We start from the raw sequence: 23971 nt of genomic DNA, 5'->3' as shown, positions 1-23971 counted from the left end.
ACATGCGTACACACATATAACATACACACTATACACACACGTACTCATGGATTTTGCATTGTAGATATGTGGTAGTGGAGTATGGGCCTGAGGGCACACAGTGTGTTGTCAATTCAGTAATGAATGTATTGTAATGTTTTTAAAATTGTATAACTGCCTTAATTTTGCCGGGCCCCAGGAAGAGTAGCTGCTGCCTTAGCAGCAGCTAATGGGGATCCATAATAAATACCAGGTAAGGTTACTCTTTCGGTTAGAAGCATTCGATTTCGCAATCGCATACATCATTTTAGATATGTGTTATCATGAAAACTGTTTTCACCCTGTAACATAAGTAGACAAATGTTTTACTTAGACTGCATTTTTAAGATCTCTATACAAAAAAAACTGTCCAACAGCTAGATCCAGGATTCTTACAGGGTTCAAGGATTCTTACAATATTCTTACAGGGCTCAATGTCTAATTTAACTGATTAATGCAAGGACAGAAACGTTATGACACGATTTTGGACAAATCCGTCAAGACACAAAAACAGTTTTAAATCAACTCATCCATTTTATTGAATATAGCTATGATCCCCCTTATATCTTAATGTAATGACATGGAAACTATTGTCAGATTATTATCAATGACTTATCAACAGCTTTGTAACAAGTTATCCAGTGTAGGAAATCCTCACTGGTACCCTAGTTTATAGAAAGACCCATAAAAGGTATATCGGCCAAGCCTACCAAATTCAATGTCTTGCATGAGTGATAGCGGGGTACTAGTGATAGCAGGGGGTGGGGGGGTAGTGGATAGTTATATATTGGGATATTATTATTGCAATACAATTGCAATACATATAAAATTGTGTGAATCACAATACATATTGTATTGGCACCTCAGTATCGTAATAATATCATACCGTGAGGTCCCTGGCAATTCCCAGCCCTACAAATAACTATCACTATACATTGTCTTTCTTTAATGAACAGTGTGTTAGTAACCAATTACTACATGGACAAAAGCCTGTTTAGACAATGTAATGGCTGTCATCCTGAGAGGCCCCATTGACCAGAGCTATAAATACACAGACACACTTGCAATCATAAATGCATGAACACACTCACGCGCACACACACAGCCATTACCTAGGCTAAGAGTCTGTCTAGGACAGACTATGCAGAGAGTTCTACTGCTCACACACACACACTTCCCATCATCAGGCTACCATTTAATGACGGATTGCTCTCTTTCAGAAGCATCATCACCCCTTATGAGTTTCTCTTACTGTATGAGTGTAAGAACAAAGCTTCGCTTTTCAACCACAAAAGGAAGCTAAAGGGGTTAAGGAATGAAACTGAACAAGTGGCAGTGACACCAGATAAGCCCCATCCTTTCCTTGAGTTCAGAGCCTGGGCTAAATGTACTGGATTTTTAACATTGAAAGACAGGTAGTCACTGAATTATTGGACAAGGTGCGAGCGCACACACACACAGAGGCAGCAGACGTCAGGGTGGTTGAAGATGACGTTTCTCACACTCCTGACTCGCCCAGTACCACTGCTTGGTCAGTCACAGCAGAATCTGGAGCAGAGTGGCGAGCATTTCCCAATCTTAGAAAAGTGTGCGTGTGTGATCTTATACATCTCGTTACACCCTCATCTTTATCTCAGCCTTTGAATGCATCACTGCATGTCATTTGAAACAGAGAAATGTGCTCTCTCCCTCCCTCGCTCTCCCTCTTCTTCTCATGCTCACAGCACACCCTCAGGATGGTGCTTGTGAAAAAGGGATGAAAAATGTTCCATTTTGAGTTAACCGTCTCACTGCTGTGCGATACCACTGCGCTCAATCAATGCTTTTCAGCACCGCCACAAGTCTCACTGTGTCAAAGTCAAACAGTCCAGAGACTTCAATCACTCACTCTTCCACCACAGCGATGCCAGATATACACCACTTGTCTTTGACACATAACACGTCAGTCTCCAGTCAGACCACACCTGACCTCACACTGACTGTCAAGCAGGAGGGTGCGAGACCTGGCACACGCATTGGTCAGTGATAGTCCTGACTAATTAGAGACCGTAATGATTTCCACCGTGGTAAGTAGCCGATTGAATCGATCCTGATGAACTCCGAGTCAGTGGTTGTCTTATAACTCATTCTGATCAGTTCCGATTGATATGAAAGATTCTCTTGCTGTAGCAAACAACCCGAGGCGACCCGCAGACTAAACCTACAACTCTTTGCAACCAACACAGACTAAACCTACAACAACTCTTTCTCGGAGGGTACTTTCAAGTCCTATTGCCTGCACCCCCCCACACATATCCCCCCTCCACAGTCAACAAGTACCAGGCATGACAGGTCAGAAAGCACAGGTCAGGAGGAATCACAAACTAGATGTTGCTTGAGTCACTACTATATAATCATTTGTAGAGTGCACCACTTTCACTGGCTGGCACTCCACTAGCGATGATACAATTACAATGCGACCGGAAACGGGAGCAGCTGGCTTGGTTATGTGATGTTTAAAGAGCAGCCCAGCCCAACTCCTCTCACCGCAGGGTTGCTTGGGTTTTGGGAACAAATAGCCGCCAATAAAGTGGAGGAAAAATAGTTATCCCCAGTTCTCTACGCTTCACCAAGCCAACACTGAGCTCAGCCTATGACATGCATCTAGCGCTACACATCTAGAAGTAGATATGCATTGCCAAGCACTACAGTTGTCCAGAACCAGAGCGTAAAGCAGGTAGACCCAGTGCCATACTCACTGCTCTGGAAGGGCCTTTATGACAGATCTCTCCCCTGCCAAAGGTGTCTTGGAACTGGGTGCGCAGTGGCAGACATACAGCCTCTCTGGTCCCTCTCGTGCGAATCTCTCCGTTCAGCACCGCTCCCCAGCCCCCCCTCTCGGATACGGACAGAAGATAGTCTGTTCTCAATCCGGGCCAGCTACACGTCATCACCGCACCTACCCCAGAATAGCACCACTCACCGCAGGGACTTATGGCCCACTTTCCCAAGGAGCCCAAAATGCTCCTCTCCTCTGAAAAACTTTACTTCTTCTCTCCACCTGTTTAGAGCACTGTTCAACAGTAAGCTAGTGCAAATGGACCTTTGAAATTCACTGTTCTTCGGTCACTACGAACAATGAGAATGTGTTTTTATCCTCTGCCCAAAAGGCAGAAGTAAAGACTCCACTCAATGTGGTGTGTGGAAGTGAAGTTCCTGATTACAGTACCTACAGTAGACAAGATCTCTGGCTTGGACAGTTGCCATGTATCAGCATAATCTATCTTGAACCCACACCTTTTGCATGGTCAGTATATTCACACACCCATCTCCCAAGCTCTCTGCATCCCATATTTACGTCCTCATGCCTTAATGCACTTCCACTGTTTAAAGCCAGTGAGTCCGCAGTCTCCGCACCCTCCACCCTGCTAGTGGACTAAGATGAGGGGAGAACAGAGTACATTAACTGACACCGTTTCCGTTAGCCAGCAAAAATAAATACATGAAAAGCCGATAAATGCCCAGATAAATAATACTTCTTAATTCATTGGTGTAAATACCAGTCAATGAAAATACATTTCACCGTCATGCTTATCGGTCTATAGTTTAGTGTAATTAAATTGGCCTGTGTATTCGTTAGTCATCATGCATCTTATTTATCCAACACAACTATCATACGCGCATGCATACAGAGCCTATTTTGAGTGGGATTTCTTCTGCAGCTCCTCAGCTGGTTGCTGCTAAAGTAAAACATGTACTTTTATAAGCCCATTCATTGCGCCACAAATCCAAATCGCATGTTTAAAACAGTTTTATTGCACACTTAAAAAGAGCTAAAAAAAAAACTAAAGAACAATTCTAAACTGGTAATTGAAGCACGCCTCCCATTCAACATTCAAGTGCAGGCAACAGCCTATTAGTGCGTCACCTACCACTTTGCAATGGGAGCTGGAGGCAGTATGCATTTTGAAAACATACTTAATTGTTTGAAACCTTTTTCAAATAGCTTACTGTGAGGAACTATAGTTTAAATATATTATAATCCACAATGGGGAGAGATATATATATATATATTTTTTTTTTTAAATAAACACTTTCCTACATTTCCTGTGCAGCAGGTCAGGTACTTCAATGTGTGCTCAGGTGTGCGCACACTACCTCAACATTATCAGGAAAGAGAAACCAGACATGCTGAACGCTCATATGGAGCACACCAACAAAAGACAATGAAAGAAATGGACAAATATCGTAAATTATGGTTATGAAATAATCCAAAACTTGTTTCTCACAAGTGTAGCAGGTTGTGAACTCTGCAAACAATGTTTCCACTCCAAGAATGATTAAGGTAAATGACTAATTAATACATTAACAGATTTAAAAAATAATTTATGACAGGATAAGACAATCATAAGAACAATGTACATAAAACGCAGACAAACACACACACACACACACACACTATACAACACATTTGGACAAGACAGTTATCAGCAATACCACGGTGTAGCCTACAAAAATATAATAATCAATAATTTCAAGAAGCCTTCTGAAACCATCTTCTATGAATCTCCCTGCCAAGAAACCTGCTTGATCATGGTGGATATCTTGTATGACTTTTCTAACTCTCAAGGAAATACATTGACAGTATACGGGTATCATAACCAAGTAACGTGAGGAGTCTCCAATTTAAGTTGAATTGGGTCTTTATATTGACCGTTTGCAGCTTGCTTTAATAATAAGGAAATTACTCCCTCCTGTTGGGTCCTGGATTGGATTACAGCACAGAAAGAATAGTAAGGGTTTCTTAATTTCTGTGAAGAACGTTTTACATACCGCAATTGGAATTCCATCTAAAACATGGGGACTCTCCCATTTTGAATGACTCAATGGCATAAAGTAATTCCTCCTCCATGATAAAACCTTCACCTAAAAGCTGCTGCTCATCTGTACGTTTCAGGTGGGGGATATTCAATTTAAAAAAATCTAAAATGAAATCTTATTGGTCACATACACATATATAGCAGATGTTATTGGGGGTGTAGAAAAATGGTTTTCTGTGAATACTTGTGAGATTTTAGGGCTGGCTTCTGTTTGAACAACTGTTTGAAATAATTTGTTCCTTCCATTAATATCACAATTCTCTAAAATTAGTTGATATTTTTTCTGGAAAAATGTCTCTGCTGTAAATGCATGGAGTATTTTTCACCATGTTCCATCCACTCGATACTGTAGTATAGATGATACCCCCAACCACCTATTGATGAAGTCTCTCTAGCTCTCTGTTTTCCATTGAGTAATTGTAATGTTGTAAAATCTTTAAAATAATTGTCAATTTGTTGGATTACAGCAGGTATTCCCAAACTAGGGTACCCTGTCGGAGGTATACCAAATTGCATGTTTTTTTTAATTTATTTTTTCACATTTTCAAACATTCCATTTATATTTTCCAATGGGGTTAAATATTTGTGTGAGGTTTTATTCTCACCTGAGTAGCCTCGTTTCACTGCCAAAATTACAATTAAAACCATCTAGCGTTCAGCGAAATAACACGTCAAATACAGGTAGCCTAGTCAAATAATTAACATCCAATCAAATTAAGAGTTACTCTCTCGCGGGAATTCCACTAACGGTCCATATATAGCCAAACGTAGCTGCTGCTCATGTTGGTATCTGTACTGATAGCGCAAAAGCCATGACAGGGAGACATAGTGGAGTGGTAACGCGCATGTAAGCAGTTGCCCCCATGCCACTTGGGAACACTGCAGCAAAAATTGAGGCTATGATTAAGAAGTTGGAGCTCTTCTCTGTCTGCATTAACAAGGACAACACACAGGTCTTTCCATCATTGTATGTTTTGTGTGCAAATGAACTCAAGCTTACGGACAATGTCAAATGTGATATAGCGAAGCACCTGAGTGAGTTGGGTGTGCAATTATGCAGGTACTTTCCCGAAACGGTTGACACAAACAACTGGATTCGTTATCCTTTCATGCCCTGCCTCCAGTCCACTTACCGATTTCTGAACAAGAGAGCCTCATCAAAATTGCAACAAGCGGTTTTGTGAAAATGTTATTTAAATCAGATTTCTGGATAGGGCAGCGGTCAGAGTACCCTGCCTTGGCAGGATTTTCGCAACAAAACGTTTGATTGTCCGGTGGTCAAGCCTCAATAGTTTAGCTATTTCAAGAGTGTTGCATCCGTCTGAAAGGCATTTTACCATTTTTGACTTTTCGGTGTCAGTTAGGTAATGAAGCTGCTTAAGGTTTACATTTAAGTCATTTAGCAGACGCTCTTATCCAGAGCGACTTACAAATTGGCGCATTCACCTTATGATATCCAGTGGAACAACCACTTTACAATAGTGCATCTAAATCTTTTAAGGGGGGGGGGGGTTTAGAAGGATTACTTTATCCTATCCTAGGTATTCCTTAAAGAGGTGGGGTTTCAGGTGTCTCCGGAAGGTGGTGATTGACTCCGCTGTCCTGGCGTCGTGAGGGAGCTTGTTCCACCATTGGGGTGCCAGAGCAGCGAACAGTTTTGACTGGGCTGAGCGGGAACTGTGCTTCCTCAGAGGTAGGGAGGCCAGAGGTGGATGAACGCAGTGCCCTTGTTTGGGTGTAGGGCCTGATCAGAGCCTGAAGGTACGGAGGTGCCGTTCCCCTCACAGCTCCGTAGGCAAGCACCATGGTCTTGTAGCGGATGCGAGCTTCAACTGGAAGCCAGTGGAGAGAGCGGAGGAGCGGGGTGACGTGAGAGAACTTGGGAAGGTTGAACACCAGACGGGCTGGTGGTCAAGGTTAAGGTAAAATTGCCCTAATAATTATGCACACCTTGATATAAGGTGTTATTCACTTTCGCCACACCCTCCCTCATTACACAAATACATATCACCTGAAAATGATTAAATCCAATAAGCATTCAAGTTTATATGGTTTGGAGTTGGAAAATGTGCATAGAAATAATAAGATCAGAATACTCACTTGCCTAATAATTGTGCACGCAGTGTAAGAGCTCTGTCACTTCCCACAAGCCGGGTTGCGACAAAAACTCACTCATTCTTATGTTTAATAAATGTATTGTATAGTGTGTGTGTGTGTGTGGCAGACTTACAATGACGGCAAAAAACAACATTTGAGAGTGCGCTGACCCTGGTGCTAGAGGGGTACGCAGCTGGAAGTAGAATGTTTAAAGGGGTACGGGACAAAACCTTTGGGAACCACTGGTTTAGAGAAATGATTTCCTCTGTTAAAAAGCTTTTCCTTGGCAAAAACCTTTTCTTTCTCCAAGAGGCATGTTTATCACATGTCCAAAAAGCGCATTTGATGGCATCCCATACAATATGCGGATCAGCTGAGTCTGTATTGCGATTAATAAAATTCACATCCTCCTGTAAGGATTGGTTAAACTTCCAAAACCCGGGACCTCTTGGGAATTCCTCACTGACATATTGGATTATAATAACAGTGGTTTGAAAGTAAACGTTCTGCAATAACAGTTTGATACCTTAGAAGTGAGTGAAAAGGAAATAAAATAAAAATTATAAATTAGGCTCACCTTTTCCCTTCTTCACCAAGTATATCTAATTGACTGGGGATTTTAAATATCCAGATATCTACTAGATTCAGAGAGGATATACAGTTGAAGTTGGAAGTTTACATGCACTTTAGGTTGGAGTCATTAAAACTCATTTTTCAACCACTCCACAAATTTCTTGTTTACAAACTATAGTTCTGGCAAGTGAGTTAAGACATATACTTTGTGCATGACACAAGTAAATTTTCCAACAATTGTTTACAGACAGACTAATTCACTTAATCACAATTCCAGTGGGTCAGTAATGTACAGTCGTGGCCAAAAGTTGAGAATGCCACAAATATGAATTTTCACAAAGTCTGCTGCCTCAGTTTGTATGATGGCAATTTGCATATACTCCAGAATGTTGTGAAGAGTGACTAGATGAATTGCAATTAACTGCAAAGTCCCTCTTTGCCATGCAAATGAACTGAATCCCCCAAAAACATTTCCACTGCATTTCAGCCCTGTCACAAAAGGACCAGCTGACATGTCAGTGATTCTCTCGTTAACACAGGTGTGAGTGTTGACGAGGACAAAGCTGGAGATCACTCTGTCATGCTGATTGAGTTCAAATAAAAGACAAAGCTTCAAAAGGAGGGTGGTGCTTGGAATCAATGTTCTTCCTCTGTCATTCATGGTTATCTGCAAGGAAACACATGCCGTCATCCTTGCTTTGCACAAAAAGGGCTTTCACAGGCAAGGATATTGCTGCCAGTAAGATTGCACCTAAATCAACCATTTATTGGATCATCAAGAACTTCAAGGAGAGCGGTTCAATTGTTGTGAAGGCTTCAGCGCGCCCAAAAAAGTCCAGCAAGCGCCAGGACCGTCTCCTAAAGTTGATTCAGCTGCGGGATCGGGGCACCACCAGTACAGTGCTTGCTCAGGAATGGCAGCAGGCCGGTGTGAGTGCATCTGCACGCACAGTGAGGCTAAGAATTTTAGAGGATGGCCTGGTGTCAAGGGCAGCAAAGAAGCCACTTCTCTCCAGGAAAAACATCAGGGACAGACTGATATTCTGCAAAAGGTACAGGGATTGGACTGCTGAGGACTGGGGTAAAGTCATTTTCTCTGATGAATCCCCTTTCCGATTTTTGGGGCATCCGGAAAAAAGCTTGTCCGGAGAAGCTGAGACCATTCATGTGTGGTGTTGCTTCTCAGCCAAGGGAGTGGGCTCGCTCACAATTTTGTCTAAGAACACAGCCATGAATAAAGAATGGAACCAACACATCCTCCGAGAGCAACTTCTCCCAACCATCCAGGAACAGTTTGGTGACAAATCATGCCTTTTCCAGCATGATGGAGCACCTTGCCATAAGGCAAAAGTGATAACTAAGTGGCTCGGGGAACAGAATATCGATATTTTGGGTCCAGGGCCAGGAAACTCCCCAGACCTTAATCCCATTGAGAACTTGTGGTCAATCCTCAAGAGGTGGGTGGACAAACAAAAACCCACACATTCTGACAAACTCCAAGCATTGATTATGCAAGAATGGGCTGCCAGGATGTGGCCCAGAAGTTAATTGACATGATGCCAGGGCAGATTGCAGAGGTCTTGAAAAAGAAGGGTCAATACTGCAAATATTGACTCTTTGCATCAACTTCATGTAATTGTCAATAAAAGCCTTTGACACTTGTGAAATGCTTGTAATTATACTTCAGTATTCTATAGTAACATTTGACAAAAATATCTAAAGATACTGAGGCAGCAAACGTTGTGGAAATTAATATTTGTGTCATTCTCAAAACCTTTGGCCATGACTGTACATACACCAAATTGACTGTGCCTATAGTTTGGAAAATTCCAGAAAATGTCATGGCTTTAGAAGCTTTTGATAGGCTAATTGACATCATTTGAGTCAATCTGAGGTGTACCTGTGGATGTATTTCAAGGCCTACCTTCAAACTCAGTGCCTATTTGCTTGACATCATGGGAAAATCAAAACAACTTTTTTTTTTTAGACCTCCACAAGTTGAAAACAGCAAACAGCATGGATCCAGACAGCCACAAACCCGGGACAATCATTGTTCCCAGCCACAATGGCTAACCACATCGTGGGCTGCATTCAAGTCCTCAAGAAACCCCGCTAGCTTGATAGGTTGCAAGTTTCAATCCCCGAGCTGACAAGGTACAAATCTGTCGTTCTGCCCCTGAACAAGGCAGTTAAACTTCACTAGGGTAGGGGGCAGTATTTTCACGGCCGGATGAAAAATGTACCCAAATTAAAAACGGCCTACTACTCGGGCCCAGGAACTGGAATATGCATATTATTAGTAGATTTGGATAGAAAACACTGAAGTTTCTAAAACTGTTTGAATGATGTCTGTGAGTATAACAGAACTCATATGGCAGGCAAAAAACGGAGAAAAATCTAAGCAGGAAGTGAGAATTCTGGTGCTTGTAGTCCTTTCAAGTCATTGCCATTCGAACACATGGTGAGTTAGGCTTCCACTAGATGTCAACAGTCTTTAGGAAGTTGTTTGAAGCGTCTACGATGAACAGAGGCCGAATGAGAAGGCATGGAACTTGTAGACCAGGGAATGACATCACTTCATTGGGGCGTGTTCACGAGAGAGGATGCTCCGTTCCAAAAACTTTTTTCAAGACACAGGAACCGTCCGGTTTAAATATTACTGAATCTTCACGTTCTGAAGGCCCTAAAGATTGATGTTTTACAACGTTTGAACGAACGTAAATACACATTTTTTTTTACTTTGTTGTGACATTTCCCTCGCGCGCCCTTCATTTGGAGTACCTTACTGAACGCGCAAACAACATGGAGTTATTTGAACATAAATTATGGATTTTATCGAACAAAACAACATTTGTTGAGTATCTGGGATTCCTGGAAGTTCCTTCTGATGAAAATCAAAGGTAAGTGAATATTTCTAATACTATTTATTAATTTAGATGACTCCAACATGGCGGCTATCTGTATCGCCTAGTGTTTTTTTCTGAGATCAGTACTCAGATTATTGCACAGTGTGATTTCCCAATAAAGTTATTTTGAAATCTGGCAATGCGGTTGCATTCAGGAGATGTTAATCTATAATTCTTTGAATGACAGTTTAATATTTTATCAATGTTTTTGACGAGTATTCTTGTAGATTGTGGTGCTGATTCACCAACAGTATTGAGGCAAAACATTTTCTGAACGTCACGCGGCAATGTAAAATGCTGTTTTTATATATAAATATGAACTTATTCGAACAAAAAAATGCATGTATTGTATAACATAATGTCCTAGGAGTGTCATCTGATGAAGATCGTCAAAGGTTAGTGCTTCATTTAGCTGTGTTGTGTATTTGTGATGCATGCTAGTTGCTTAGAAAATGGCTGTGTGGTTATTGTGTCGATGCACTCTCCTAACATAATCTAATGTTTTGCTTTCGCTGTAAAGCCTTTTGTAAATCGGACAACGTGGTTCGATTCAGGAGAAGTGTATTTATAAAATGGTGTAAAATAGTCCTATGTTTGAGAACTTTGAATTATGACATTTTGTGGTTTTAAATCTGGCACTCTGATTTTTCACTGGCTGTTGAATAGGGTGGGACGATTTTGTTAACCCACTGTTCCTAGGCCGTCATTGAAAATAAGAATTTGTTCTTAACTGACTTGCCTCGTTAAATAAAGGTAAAATAAAATAAAAAATAAAAAAGTCTGGTTCATCCTTGGGAAAAATTTCCAAACGCCTAAAAAGGTACCACATTCATCTGTACAAACAATGAAACAAAAATAGAACTGTTTGGCCATAATGACCATCATTATATTTGGAGGAAAAAGGGGGAGGCTTGCAAGCCAAAGAACACCATCCCAACCGTGAAGCACGGGGGTGGCAGCATCATGTTGTGGGGGTGCTTTACTGCAGGAGGGACTGGTGCACTTCACAAAATAGATGGCATCATGGGGGGGGGGGGGGGGGGGGGGGGGGGAAATTATGTGGATATATTGAAGCAACATCTCGAGACATCAGTCAGGAATCTTAAGCTTGGTCGCAAAATGGTCTTCTAAATGGACAATGACCCCAAGCATACTTCCAAAGTTGTGGCAAAATGGCTTAAGGACAACAAAGTCAAGGTATTGGAGTAACCATCAAAAAGCCCTGACCTCAATCCCATAGCAAATGTGTGGGCAGAACTGAAAAAGTGTGTGCGAGCAAGGAGGCCTACAAACCTGAATCATCTACACCAGCTCTGTTAGGAGGAACGGGCCAAAATTCACTCAACTATTGTGGGAAACTTGTGGAAGGCTACCCAAAATGTTTGACCCAAGTTAAACAATTTAAAGGCAATACACTCAATTAGTACTTGGTAGCATGTAAACTTCTGACCCACTAGGAATGTGATGAAAGAAATAAAAGATTCTCTCTACTATTATTCTGACATTTCACATCCTTAAAATAAAGTGGTGATCCTAACTGACCTAAGACAGGGAATTTACACTAGGATTAAAAGTCAGGAATTGTGAAAAACTGAGTTTAAATGTATTTGGCTAAGGTGTATGTAAACTTCCAACTTCAACTGTATTCTCCCTGATTGCTGAAAGAGCTTGTAGGTGATAATTTGACATGCGGCTCCCAGTTCGATTGCTGAATCTATCACTGTATTAAAATCTCCAGCCATTCTAATTTGTTCATTATAATCCTTAAATTTCTGTATTGTTCCTCTCAACAACAAAAAAAATCCACATTTGGGGCATAGAGGTTGATGAGACAAAAAACTAAAGTTGTCCACTGATATATCTAATATAATACATCTCCCGTGAGAATCTCCTACAGTCATATGGATATTAGCTAATCTGATTACCAAAAGAATAAGAACCCCTTTTTAGTTGCTTAAGCCATGATTAACTTCTCTGGGCTAGGTGGGATGTGACCGTTCCACACTATTCAACAGCCAGTGAAATAGCATGGCGCGAAATACAAAACAGCAAAAATCTCATAAATCTCAATTTCATTTTCTCAAACAATCAACTATTTTACACCATTTTAAAAGATAAGACTCTCGTTAATCTAACCCCATTGTCCGATTTCAAAAAGGCTTTACGGTGAAAGCATAAAATTAGATTATGTTAGGACATAAACTTCACAAGAAAATCCACACAGCCATTTTCCAAGTAAGGACATGTGTCACAAAAACCAAAAATATAGCAAAAATATTCACTAACCTTTGATGATCTTCATCAGATGGCACTCATAGGACTTCATGTTATACAATACATGTATGTTTTGCTCAATAAAGTTCATATTTATATCCAAAAACAGCATTTTACATTGGCGCGTGATGTTCAGAAAATGTATTCCAACCAAAACGTCTGGTGAATATGCACATCAATTTACAAAAATACTCATCATAAACGTTGATAACATTTACAACAGTTATTGAAAGAATTATAGATACACTACTCCTTGACGCAACCGCTTTGTCAGATTTCAAAATAACTTTACGGAGAAAGCACATTGTACTCAGAATATTGAACATCGCTCAGCCATCGAAGCAAGCTATACAGCTACCCGCCAAGATCTGGCATCAACAAAACTCTGAATTAGTATTCTAAATATTCTCTTACCTTTGCTGATCTTCATCAGAATGCACTCCGAGGACTCCTACTTCCACAAGAAATGCTCTTTTTTCCCCCCGATATAATCCATATTTATGTCCAAATACCTCCGTTTTGTACTGCACGAGCGCAGTACCAGAGACGAAAAGTCAAAACGTTCCATTACCGGTCGTAGAAACATGTCAAACGTTGTTTTCAATCAATCCTTAGGGTATTTTTAACATAAAACGTCGATAATATTCCAACCGGACAATAGCGTATTCTTTCCAGGAGAAAAAGGAACGGCGTGCTCGCGGGATCGTGCATCACCAAGCCCTTTGTCCATAGGCAGTCCACTCATTGACTGAGCTACTATTCTCTGCCCAGTAACAGGAGAAGGATGAAAAAACTTTCTAAAGGCTGTTGACAGCCAATGGAAGCCTTAGGAAGTGCAACGTGACCCCACAGATACTGTAGTTCGATAGGGATTTAAAAGAACTACAATTCTCAGATTGCCACACTTCCTGGTTGGATTTTTCTCAGGTTTTTGCCAGCCATATGAGTTATGTTATACTCACAGACATCATTCAAACAGTTTTAGAAACTTCAGAGTGTTTTCTATCCAAATCTACTAATAATATCCAAATATTTGACTCTGGGCCCGAGTATTAGGCAGTTTACTCTGGGCACGCTTTTCATCCGAAATCGAAAATACTGCCCCCTATACCCTAAAAAGTTAAAGACGTACAGGGCCTTCGGAAAGTAAGGTTGGATGGGGAGCGTCACAGCACAGCTATTTTCAGGTCTCTCCAGAGACGTTCAATCGAGTTCGAGTCCGGGCTCTGACTGGACATTCAAAGACTTGTCCCGAAGCCACTCCTGCATTGTCTTGGCTGTGCGCTTAGGGTCATTGTCCTGTTGGAAGGTGAACTGTCACCCCAGTCTGAGGTCCTGAGCACTCTCAAGCAGGTTTTCATCAAAGATCTCTCTGTACTTTGCTCTGTTAATCTTTCCCTCAATCCTGACTAATCTCCCAGTCCCTGTCGCTGAAAAACATCCCCAAAGCATGATGCTGCCACCACCATGCTTCACCGTAGGGATGGTGCCAGGTTTCCTCCAGCCGTGACGCTCGACATTCAGAGTTCAATCTTGGTTTCATCAGACCAGAAGATCTTGTTTCTCATGGTCTGACAGTCCTTTAGTTGCCTTTTGGCAAACTCCAAGCGAGCAGTCATGTGCCTTTTACTGAGGAGTGGCTTCCGTCTGGAAGAGTGCTGCAGAGACGGGATAATCTTCCAGAAGGACAACCATCTCCACGGAGGAACTCTGGAGCTCTGTCAGAGCTCTAGCAACAGTCTTGGTGGTTCCAAACTTCTTCCATTTAAGAATGATGGAGGCCACTGTGTTCTTGGGGACCTTCAATGCTGCAGACATTTTTTGGTACTCTTCCCCAGATCTGTGCCTCGCCATAATCCTGTCTCGGAGCTCTACGGACAATTCCTTCTACCTCATGGCTTGGTTTTTGCGCCGACATGCACTGTCAACTGTGGGACCTTGTATAGACAGGTGTGTGCCTTTCCAAATCATGACCAATCAATTCAATTTACCACAGGTGGACTCCAAGTTGTAGAAGCATCTCAAGGATGATCAATGGAAACAGGATGCACCTGAGCTCAATTTTGAGTCTCATAGCAAAGTGTCTGAATACTTATGTAAATAAGATACTTCTGTTATTTATTCTAAAAACCTGTTTTTGCTTTGTCATTATGGTGCATTGTGTGTAGATTGAGGAAAAACAATTATTTAAGCTGTTTTAAAATAAGGCTATAACGTAACAAATGTGGAAAAAGGGAAAGGGCTTGAATTCTTCCCAAATGCACTGTAGAACCTCCCCAGTCACTCTTCCATTTTGCTTCTTCCTTAGCTAGAGTGACAACCAAATGACGGGGATTAATAGTACATTTACTAAATGGTGACATGTGTAAAAATGGAGAATCAATAAAACAATGAATGTAAAGAATTTGCGGGATACAGCTAAACCATTCTGGAGAGAGACACCTATATCGTCGCCACACACCCCTCCCTTATTGTCTCAACTTTTAAATGATAATAAAAGACACATTATCGTCACACATATTTTAGATGCTTTCACTGACAGCCGCAATTCAATAATCAGCTATGCCTATTGCCACTCACGATGCCCAAATTGCGGGCTTCCCAAATAGGCACAGGCCTACGAGCTTGTACCTCCACAGCATTTTTTTCCCAAGAGGCTAATGATCCTCAACTCCTCTGACTAAGTCATGTATTTTGAATGATTTTATTTATTTATGTATAGACAGGAGACAAGATTTTATTTTGGCAAATGCATTTCCATTTACTTCCCCATTGGACCCACCACTATGCAATTTCTCTCCTGTTCTATTGGTTTTCATATCAACTTTATTTTGTTGTCCAGAAGCCAAAGGCTACAATCCCATTCATATTAGCAACCCATCTGAGTTGTTGCATCTTTAGATTCACCCTCTTTCAAAGTTTGACAGAGATTTTCATCTCCGCTATCAGGTGCACTGCTTAAAATGGGGTTTTCCCGCAAATTGCGTTGTGGCCAATTTTTGAAGGCTGCTTCATTACATGAGTTGCATGTTCTGTTAAAATGCATTACCATAATCTAAATGCGATTTCTGTCATTCTGAGAACCGTGTGTGGACGCCCTAATGGGTTATGCACACAATGCATATGTGTCACGTACATTTCTCAAAATGGCAGGTAAATTAAAATCTTTCCGGTCACGTTGTCTGGCGCAACATTTTCCTAACAGAAACCCTAGCTGAGAGCTATTGAAGTGGCTTGTCAGAGACCTGTCTCCTCTTTGGTCTAACAGAATCATGCCCAGCTGATGGGTTAAGCATCCTGCTCTGCTTATAATGGCCCATTACCCATTGCAGTGCATTCCAATAGGATGTGGCGAGCACTGCAAGAGCACTGAGACAGCGTTTTCTCTGACAGGCAAATTAACTTCAAGACCTCTCAGGCCACAAATAGTCAGCATCAGATAATGAGATACAGTTTTATGGGGCAGGTATTGGAGGTGGCTTACACAGACAGTACAGACACACAGGAACAAACTCCACTAGTACGTGGAGAAAAGATGAAATAGGGCCTCCCGAGTGGCGCAGTCACTCTCCCGAGTCCGTACAGGAGCTGAAGCGATGGGACAAGACTAACTATCAATTGGGCAGAAAAGGGGCAAAAAATGAAAAGATTAAATAGGATTAAATCATGTGCACTGAAGAGGGAAATATACTGAACATGTAAAGTGTTGGTCCCATGTTTCATGAGCAGAAATAAAAGATCCCAGAAACTGTCCATATGCACAAAAAGCTTAATTCTCTCTAACGTTGTATACAAATTTGTTTACATTCCAGTTAGTCAGCATTTCTCCTTTACCAAGATAATACATCCATCTGAAAGGTGTGGCATATCAAGAGGCTGATTAAACAGCATGATCATTACACAGGTGCGCCTTGTGCTGGGGACAATAAAAAGCCACTAAAATACGCAGTTGTGTCACACAACATAATTCCACAGATATCTAAAGTTTTGAGGGAGCGTGCAATTGGCATGCTGACTGCAGGAATGTCCACCAGAGCTGTTGCAAAATCATTTTATGTTAAGTTCTCTACCATATACCGCATCCAACGTCATTTTAGAGAATTTGGCAGTAGCTCCAAACAGCCTCACAACCGCAGACCACGTGTAACCATACCAGCCCATGACCTCCACATCCGGCTTCTTCACCTGCAGAATCATCTAAGACCAGCCACCCAGACAGCTGATGAAACTGTGGGTTTGCACAATGTCCTCACCAGGATTATTATAATTTATATATATATATACACACACACACACACACACACACACACACACACACACACACACACACACACACACACACACACACACACACACACACACACACACACACACACACACATATATATATATACACACATATACACATATATATATATACACACACTGCTCAAAAAAATAAAGGGAACACTTAAACACAATGTAACTCCAAGTCAATCACACTTCTGTGAAATCAAACTGTCCACTTAGGAAGCAACACTGATTGACAATACATTTCACATGCTGTTGTGCAAATGGAATAGACAACAGGTGGAAATTATAGGCAATTAGCAAGACCCCCCCAATAAAGGAGTGGTTCTGCAGGTGGTAACCACAGACCACTTCTCAGTTCCTATGCTTCCTGGCTGATGTTTTGGTCACTTTTGAATGCTGGCGGTGCTTTCACTCTAGTGGTAGCATGAGTCTACAACCCACACAAGTGGCTCAGGTAGTGCAGCTCATCCAGGATGGCACATCAATGCGAGCTGTGGCAAGAAGGTTTGCTGTGTCTGTCAGTGTAGTGTCCAGAGCATGGAGGCGCTACCAGGAGACAGGCCAGTACATCAGGAGACGTGGAGGAGGCCGTAGGAGGGCAACAACCCAGCAGCAGGACCGCTACCTCCGCCTTTGTGCAAGGAGGAGCACTGCCAGAGCCCTGCAAAATGACCTCCAGCAGGCCACAAATGTGCATGTGTCTGCTCAAACGGTCAGAAACAGACTCCATGAGGGCCCGACGTCCACAGGTGGGGGTTGTGCTTACAGCCCAACACCGTGCAGGACATTTGGCATTTGCCAGAGAACACCAAGATTGGCAAATTCGCCACTGGCGCCCTGTGCTCTTCACAGATGAAAGCAGGTTCACACTGAGCACGTGACAGACGTGACAGTCTGGAGACGCCGTGGAGAACGTTCTGCTGCCTGCAACATCCTCCAGCATGACCGGTTTGGCGGTGGGTCAGTCATGGTGTGGGGTGGCATTTCTTTGGGGGACCGCACAACCCTCCATGTGCTCGCCAGAGGTAGCCTGACTGCCATTAGGTACCGAGATGAGATCCTCAGACCCCTTGTGAGACCATATGCTGGTGCAGATGGCCCTGGGTTCCTCCTAATGCAAGACAATGCTAGACCTCATGTGGCTGGAGTGTGTCAGCAGTTCCTGCAAGAGGAAGGCATTGATGCAAGAGAAAGGCATTGACTGGCCTGCCCGTTCCCCAGACCTGAATCCAATTGAGCACATCTGGGACATCATGTCTCGCTCTATCCACCAACGCCACGTTGCACCAGACTGTCCAGGAGTTGGCGGATGCTTTAGTCCAGGTCTGGGAGGATATCCCTCAGGAGACCATCCGCCAACCTCATCAGGAGCATGCCCAGGCGTTGTAGGGAGGTCATTCAGGCACGTGGAGGCCACACACGCTACTGAGCCTCATTTTGACTTGTTTTAAGGACATTACATCAAAGTTGGATCAGCCTGTAGTGTGGTTTTCCACTTTAATTTTGAGTGTGACTCCAAATCCAGACCTCCATGGGTTGATAAATTGGATTTCCATTGATTATTTTTGTGTGATTTTGTTGTCAGCACATTCAACTATGTAAAGATAAAAGTATTTAATAAGATTATTTCATTCATTCAGATCTAGGATGTGTTATTTTAGTTATTTTAGGGGGCAGTATTTTCACGGCCGGATAAAAAAAAACGTACCCGATTTAATCTGATTATTACTCCTGCCCAGAAACTAGAATATGCATATATTATTATATATATTATTATATTATAATAATTATATTATAATATAATATATATTATATATATTATTGGCTTTGGACAGAAAACACCCTAAAGTTTCTAAAACTGTTTGAATGGTGTCTGAGTATAACAGAACTCATATGGCAGGCAGGAAGTACCCTCTCTGACCATTCCTTGAGCTTCTTGGCTCTGTTTAAAAAAAATGTAGGATCTTTGCTGTAACGTGACACTTCCTACGGCTCCCATAGGCTCTCAGAACCCAGGAAAAAGCTGAATGATGTAATTCCAGCCGCTGGCTTTCTCTCTCTTTGAACGTAAACACGCTTTCCCGGTCGGAATATTATCGATTTTTTACGAGAAAAATTGCATAAAATTTGATTTTAAACAGCGGTTGACATGCTTCGAAGTACGGTAATGGAATATTTAGAATTATTTTGTCACGAAACGCGTCGGGTGCGTAACCGTTATTTACCCTTTCGGATAGTGTCTTGAACGCACGAACAAAACGCCGCTGTTTGGATATAACTATGGATTATTTGGGACCAAACCAACATTTGTTATTGAAGTAGAAGTCCTGGGAGTGCATTCTGACGAAGAACAGCAAAGGTAATAACATTTTTCTTATAGTAAATCTGACTTTGGTGAGTGCTAAACTTGGTGGGTGTCTAAATAGCTAGCCGTGATGGCTGGGCTATCTACTCAGAATATTGCAAAATGTGCTTTCACCGAAAAGCTATTTTAAAATCGGACATAGCGAGTGCATAGAGGAGTTCTGTATCTATAATTCTTAAAATAATTGTGTTTTTTGTGAATGTTTATCGTGAGTAATTTAGTAAATTCACCGGAAGTTTGCGAGGGGTATGCTGGTTCTGAACGTCACATGCTAATGTAAAAAGCTGGTTTTTGATATAAATATGAACTTGATTGAACAAAACATGCATGTATTGTATAACAATGTCCTAGGTGTGTCATCTGATGAAGATCATCTAAGGTTAGTGCTGCATTTAGCTGTGGTTTTGTTTTTTGTGACATTATATGCTAGCTTGAAAAATGGGTGTCTGATTATCTCTGGCTGGGTACTCTGCTGACATAATCTAATGTTTTGCTTTTGTTGTAAAGCCTTTTTGAAATCGGACAGTGTGGTTAGATAAAGGAGAGTGTTGTCTTTAAAATGGTGTAAAATAGTCATATGTTTGAGAAATTGAAGTAATAGCATTTCTAAGGTATTTGAATATCGCGCCACGGGATTCCACTGGCTGTTGAGTAGGTGGGACGATTTAATCCCACATACCCTAGAGAGGTTAATGTTTGAAAAATTGAAGTTTTTGTATTTTTGAGGAATTTGTAATTCGCGCCACACCCATCATTGGCTATTGGAGCAGGTGTTCCGCTAGCGGAACGTCTAGATGTAAGAGGTTAACTGACTTGCCTAGTTAAATAAAGGTGTTAAAAAATTAAATTAAAACTAAAAAAATGAATTAAATAGATTTTTTTTTTTAAATTTTATTTTATTTTTTTTTAAATCGGCCAAATCGGTGTCCAAAAATACCAATTTCCGATTGCTATGAAAACTTGAAATCGGCCCTATTAAATCGCCTATTCCGATTAATTGGTCGACCTCTAAACTGTACACCAGTTGTATTCGGCTCATGTGACAGAACATTTTATTTGACATAATGATACACCATGCATCCAACACCTCCGCACCATCCTGTTAGAAGTAGGCTCTGTAAGACAGGACTACATTGGCAAAACGGGCAGCAGTGTTTTGCTACTGTATTACCACAGAGTTTGTAGATGCTTTGGTATTACTGCATGCTGACCGTCCAGCATTAAGACAACCACAAAGAACTCCTTTCAACATAGCCTAACTACAACCCCAACAACACTGGCACCTACCTCACACAGACTGCTCTGCTCAAACACAAACAATGTGCCAATGTCCTCTAATTTAACATGACCTTGATAACATCAAATCCCCTTTCAGTTTAGGGATGAAAATGATGACAATTTAAATATTCATACAGTGGCAAGAAAAAGTAAGTGAACCCTTTGGAATTATCTGGATATCTGCATAAATTGGTCATGAAATTTGATCTGATCTTCACAACAATAGACAAACAGTGTGCTTAAACTCATAACAAAAAATATTGTATTTTTGTCTATATTGAATACATAATTTAAACATTCACAGTGTAGGTTGGAAAAAGTATGTGAACCCCTAGGTTAATGACTTTCCCAAAAGCTAATTGGAGTCAGCTAACCTGTCCAATCAATGAGATGAGATTGGAGATGTTGGTTAGAGCTGCCCTGCCCTATAAAAAAAACTCACAAAAATTGAGTTTGCTATTCACAAGAAGCATTGCCTGATGTGAAACATGCCTTGAACAAAAGAGATTTCAGCAGACCTACGATTAAGAATTGTTGACTTGCATGAAGCTGGAAAGGGTTACAAAAGTCTCTAAAAACCTTGATGTTCATCAGTCCACGGAAAGACAAAATGTCTATAAATAGAGAAAGTTCAGCACTGCTGCTACTCTCCCTAGGAGAGGACGTCCTCCAAAGATGACTGCAAGAGCACAGCGCAGAATGCTCAATGAGGTTAAGAAGAATCCTAGACTGTCAGCTAAAGACTTACAGACTTACAGAAATCTCTGGAACTTGCTAACATCTCTGTTGACGAGTGTACATACGTAAAACACTAAACAAGAAAGATGGTTCTGGAGCAGAAGGCAGACGTCTTATGTGCCCCAACCGATTGTGTTTTTTTATTTGTTTGTCTGCGTTGTTTGATTTTTTTTTTTTTACTCATTTTGTACATAATGTTGTTGCTACCATCTCTTATGACCGAAAATAACTTCTAGACATCAGGACTGCGATTACTAGCAGAATACTTTTTCTTCCTTCACGACTCTGACGAGCCCGAGGATATACGGCTCCCTCGGGAACAGGCCCCGACCCCGTGATCTGCGTGAAGAGGAGGCAGAGAAAGAGGCCGGAGAGCAAGCTGCCTTCTGAGAAGTCGGAGGTGATTGAATAAACCCCCACTTCACTCAATTCTGCTAGCAAACATGCAATCCTTGGACAATAAAATGGAAGACTTACTGGAAAGGTTAAACTACCAACGGGACATTAAAAACTAACATTTTATGCTTCACGGAGTCGTGGCTGAATGACGACAATATCAACATACAGCTGGCTGGTTATACGATGTTCCGGCAGGATAGAACAGTGGCGTCTGGTAAGACAAGGGGCAGCGGTCTAAGTATTTTTGTAAACAACAGCTGGTGCAAAATATCTAAGGAAGTCTCGAGCTATTGCTCGCCTGAAGTAGAGTTTCTCATGATAAGCTGTAGAAAACACTATCTACCGAGAGAGTTTCTGTATTCTTCGTAGCGGTCTACATACCACCACAGACCGATGATGGCACTAAGACAGCATTGAATGAGCTGTATTCCATCATAAGCAAACAAGAAAACGCTCAACCAGAGGAGGCGCTCCTAGTAGCCAGGGACTTTAATGCAGGGAAACTTAAATCTGTTTTACCAAATTTCTATCAGCATGTTAACTTCTTGGGGCTATGTGGGACGTTAGCGTGCCACCCGTGGCGCACCCTATCAACAGCAGGTGCATTTCAAGAGCGGCAAATTTGAAACCAAATAAATGTCAAAATTCAAATTTCTCAAAACATACAACTAACTTACACCCTTTGAAAGATAAACATCTCCTTAATCTAACCACGTTGTCCGATTTCAAAAAGGTTTTACGGCGAAAGCATAAAGTTAGGTTAGGAGAGTACATTGACAATAGCTGTGTGTAATGTATTGTCGATTCAAAGACAGGCGTCACCAAAACCATAAAATCAGCTAAAATTATGCACTAACCTTTTACAATCTCCATCAGATGACACTCCTAGGACATTATGTTAGACAATGCATGCATTTTTAGTTCTATCAAGTTCATATTTATATCTAAAAACGGCGTTTTACTATGGCGTTGATGTTCAGGAAATCGTTTCCCTCCAATAACCGGCAGTCAAGTCATGACAACAAAATAATTAATTAATATTAGAAAACATTGGTAAAATATTATATTGTCATTCAAAGAATTATAGATTTACATCTCTTGAACGCAATCGACTTGCCAGATTTAAAATTAACCTTACTGGGAAATCACACTTTGCAATAATCTGAGCACTGCGCCCAGAAAAATACGCATTGCGATACAGACTAACCGCCATGTTGGAGAGATCTAAAATCGAAAATACTATGTAAATAATCCATTACCTTTGATTCTCTTCATCAGATGTCACTTCCAAGGAATCCCAGGTCCATAACGAATGTAGTTCTGTTCAAAAAAGCTCATCATTTATGTCCAAAAAGCTCCATGTTGTTAGCACATGATCTAAGCCAGCCGGACTTCACTTCACGAACGGAAAAAATATATTTACGTTCGTTCAAACATGTCAAACGTTGTATAGCTTAAATCATTAGTGCCTTTTTTAACCAGAACGTGAATAAAATTCAAGGCGGACCATTGGGATCTCTTTTAAAACGTTTCGGAACGAGAGTACCCACCATCAACTCGTGCGCCAGGGGTCTAATCGGCCATCACCGTTCCAAGTCTCTTATTCGGTCAGATCTCACAGTATAAGACTCAAAACACTTTGTAAAGGCTGGTGACATCTAGTGGAAGCCATAGGAAGTGCCAAAACATTCCTCAGCCCCTTTGTTTTTCAATGGCATAGGCTTAAAGTCAATTCAACACATCAGGTATCCACTTCCTGTCAGAATCTGTCTCAGGGTTTTGCCTGCCAAATGAGTTCTGTTATACTCACAGACACCATTCAAACAGTTTTAGAAACTTTAGGGTGTTTTCTATCCATATATAATAAGTATATGCATATTCTAGTTACTGGGTAGGATTAGTAACCAGATTAAAATCGGGTACATTTTTTTATCCAGCCGTGAAAATACTGCCCCCTATACCCTAACAGGTTAAATGTGCAACCAGAGGGAAAAGAACTCTGGACCACGTATGCTCCACACACAGAGATGCATACAAAGCTCTCCCTCGCCCTCCATTTGGCAAATCTGACCATAATTCCATCCTCCTGATTCCTGCTTACAAGCAAAAACTAAAGCACCAGTGACTCAGTCAATAAAAAGTGGTCAGATGAAGCAGATGCTAAACTACAG

At 41.3% G+C, this 23971-nt stretch overlaps 1 protein-coding gene across 3 annotated transcripts in view; it reads right to left on the bottom strand.

The window, feature by feature from the left end:
* The window catches only part of phactr4b (phosphatase and actin regulator 4b), a 70703-nt gene that overhangs the window by 37365 nt on the left and 9367 nt on the right, over positions 1 to 23971 (bottom strand). Inside the window, exon 1 of one of the 3 annotated variants that reach the window (XM_029738251.1) lies at positions 2757 to 2884. The exons of the other annotated variants lie outside the window; for them this stretch is intronic. The gene's annotated coding sequence lies outside the window, so the exon portion shown is untranslated. Of the gene's footprint in view, positions 1 to 2756; positions 2885 to 23971 lie in introns of those variants that run through there. 3 annotated transcript variants of the gene reach the window in all.

Source organism: Salmo trutta, chromosome 37 (assembly GCF_901001165.1).
Source record: "Salmo trutta chromosome 37, fSalTru1.1, whole genome shotgun sequence".
In the NCBI taxonomy this organism is placed as follows: Eukaryota; Metazoa; Chordata; class Actinopteri; order Salmoniformes; family Salmonidae; genus Salmo; species Salmo trutta.
This window is presented reverse-complemented; position numbering and strand designations above follow the sequence as displayed.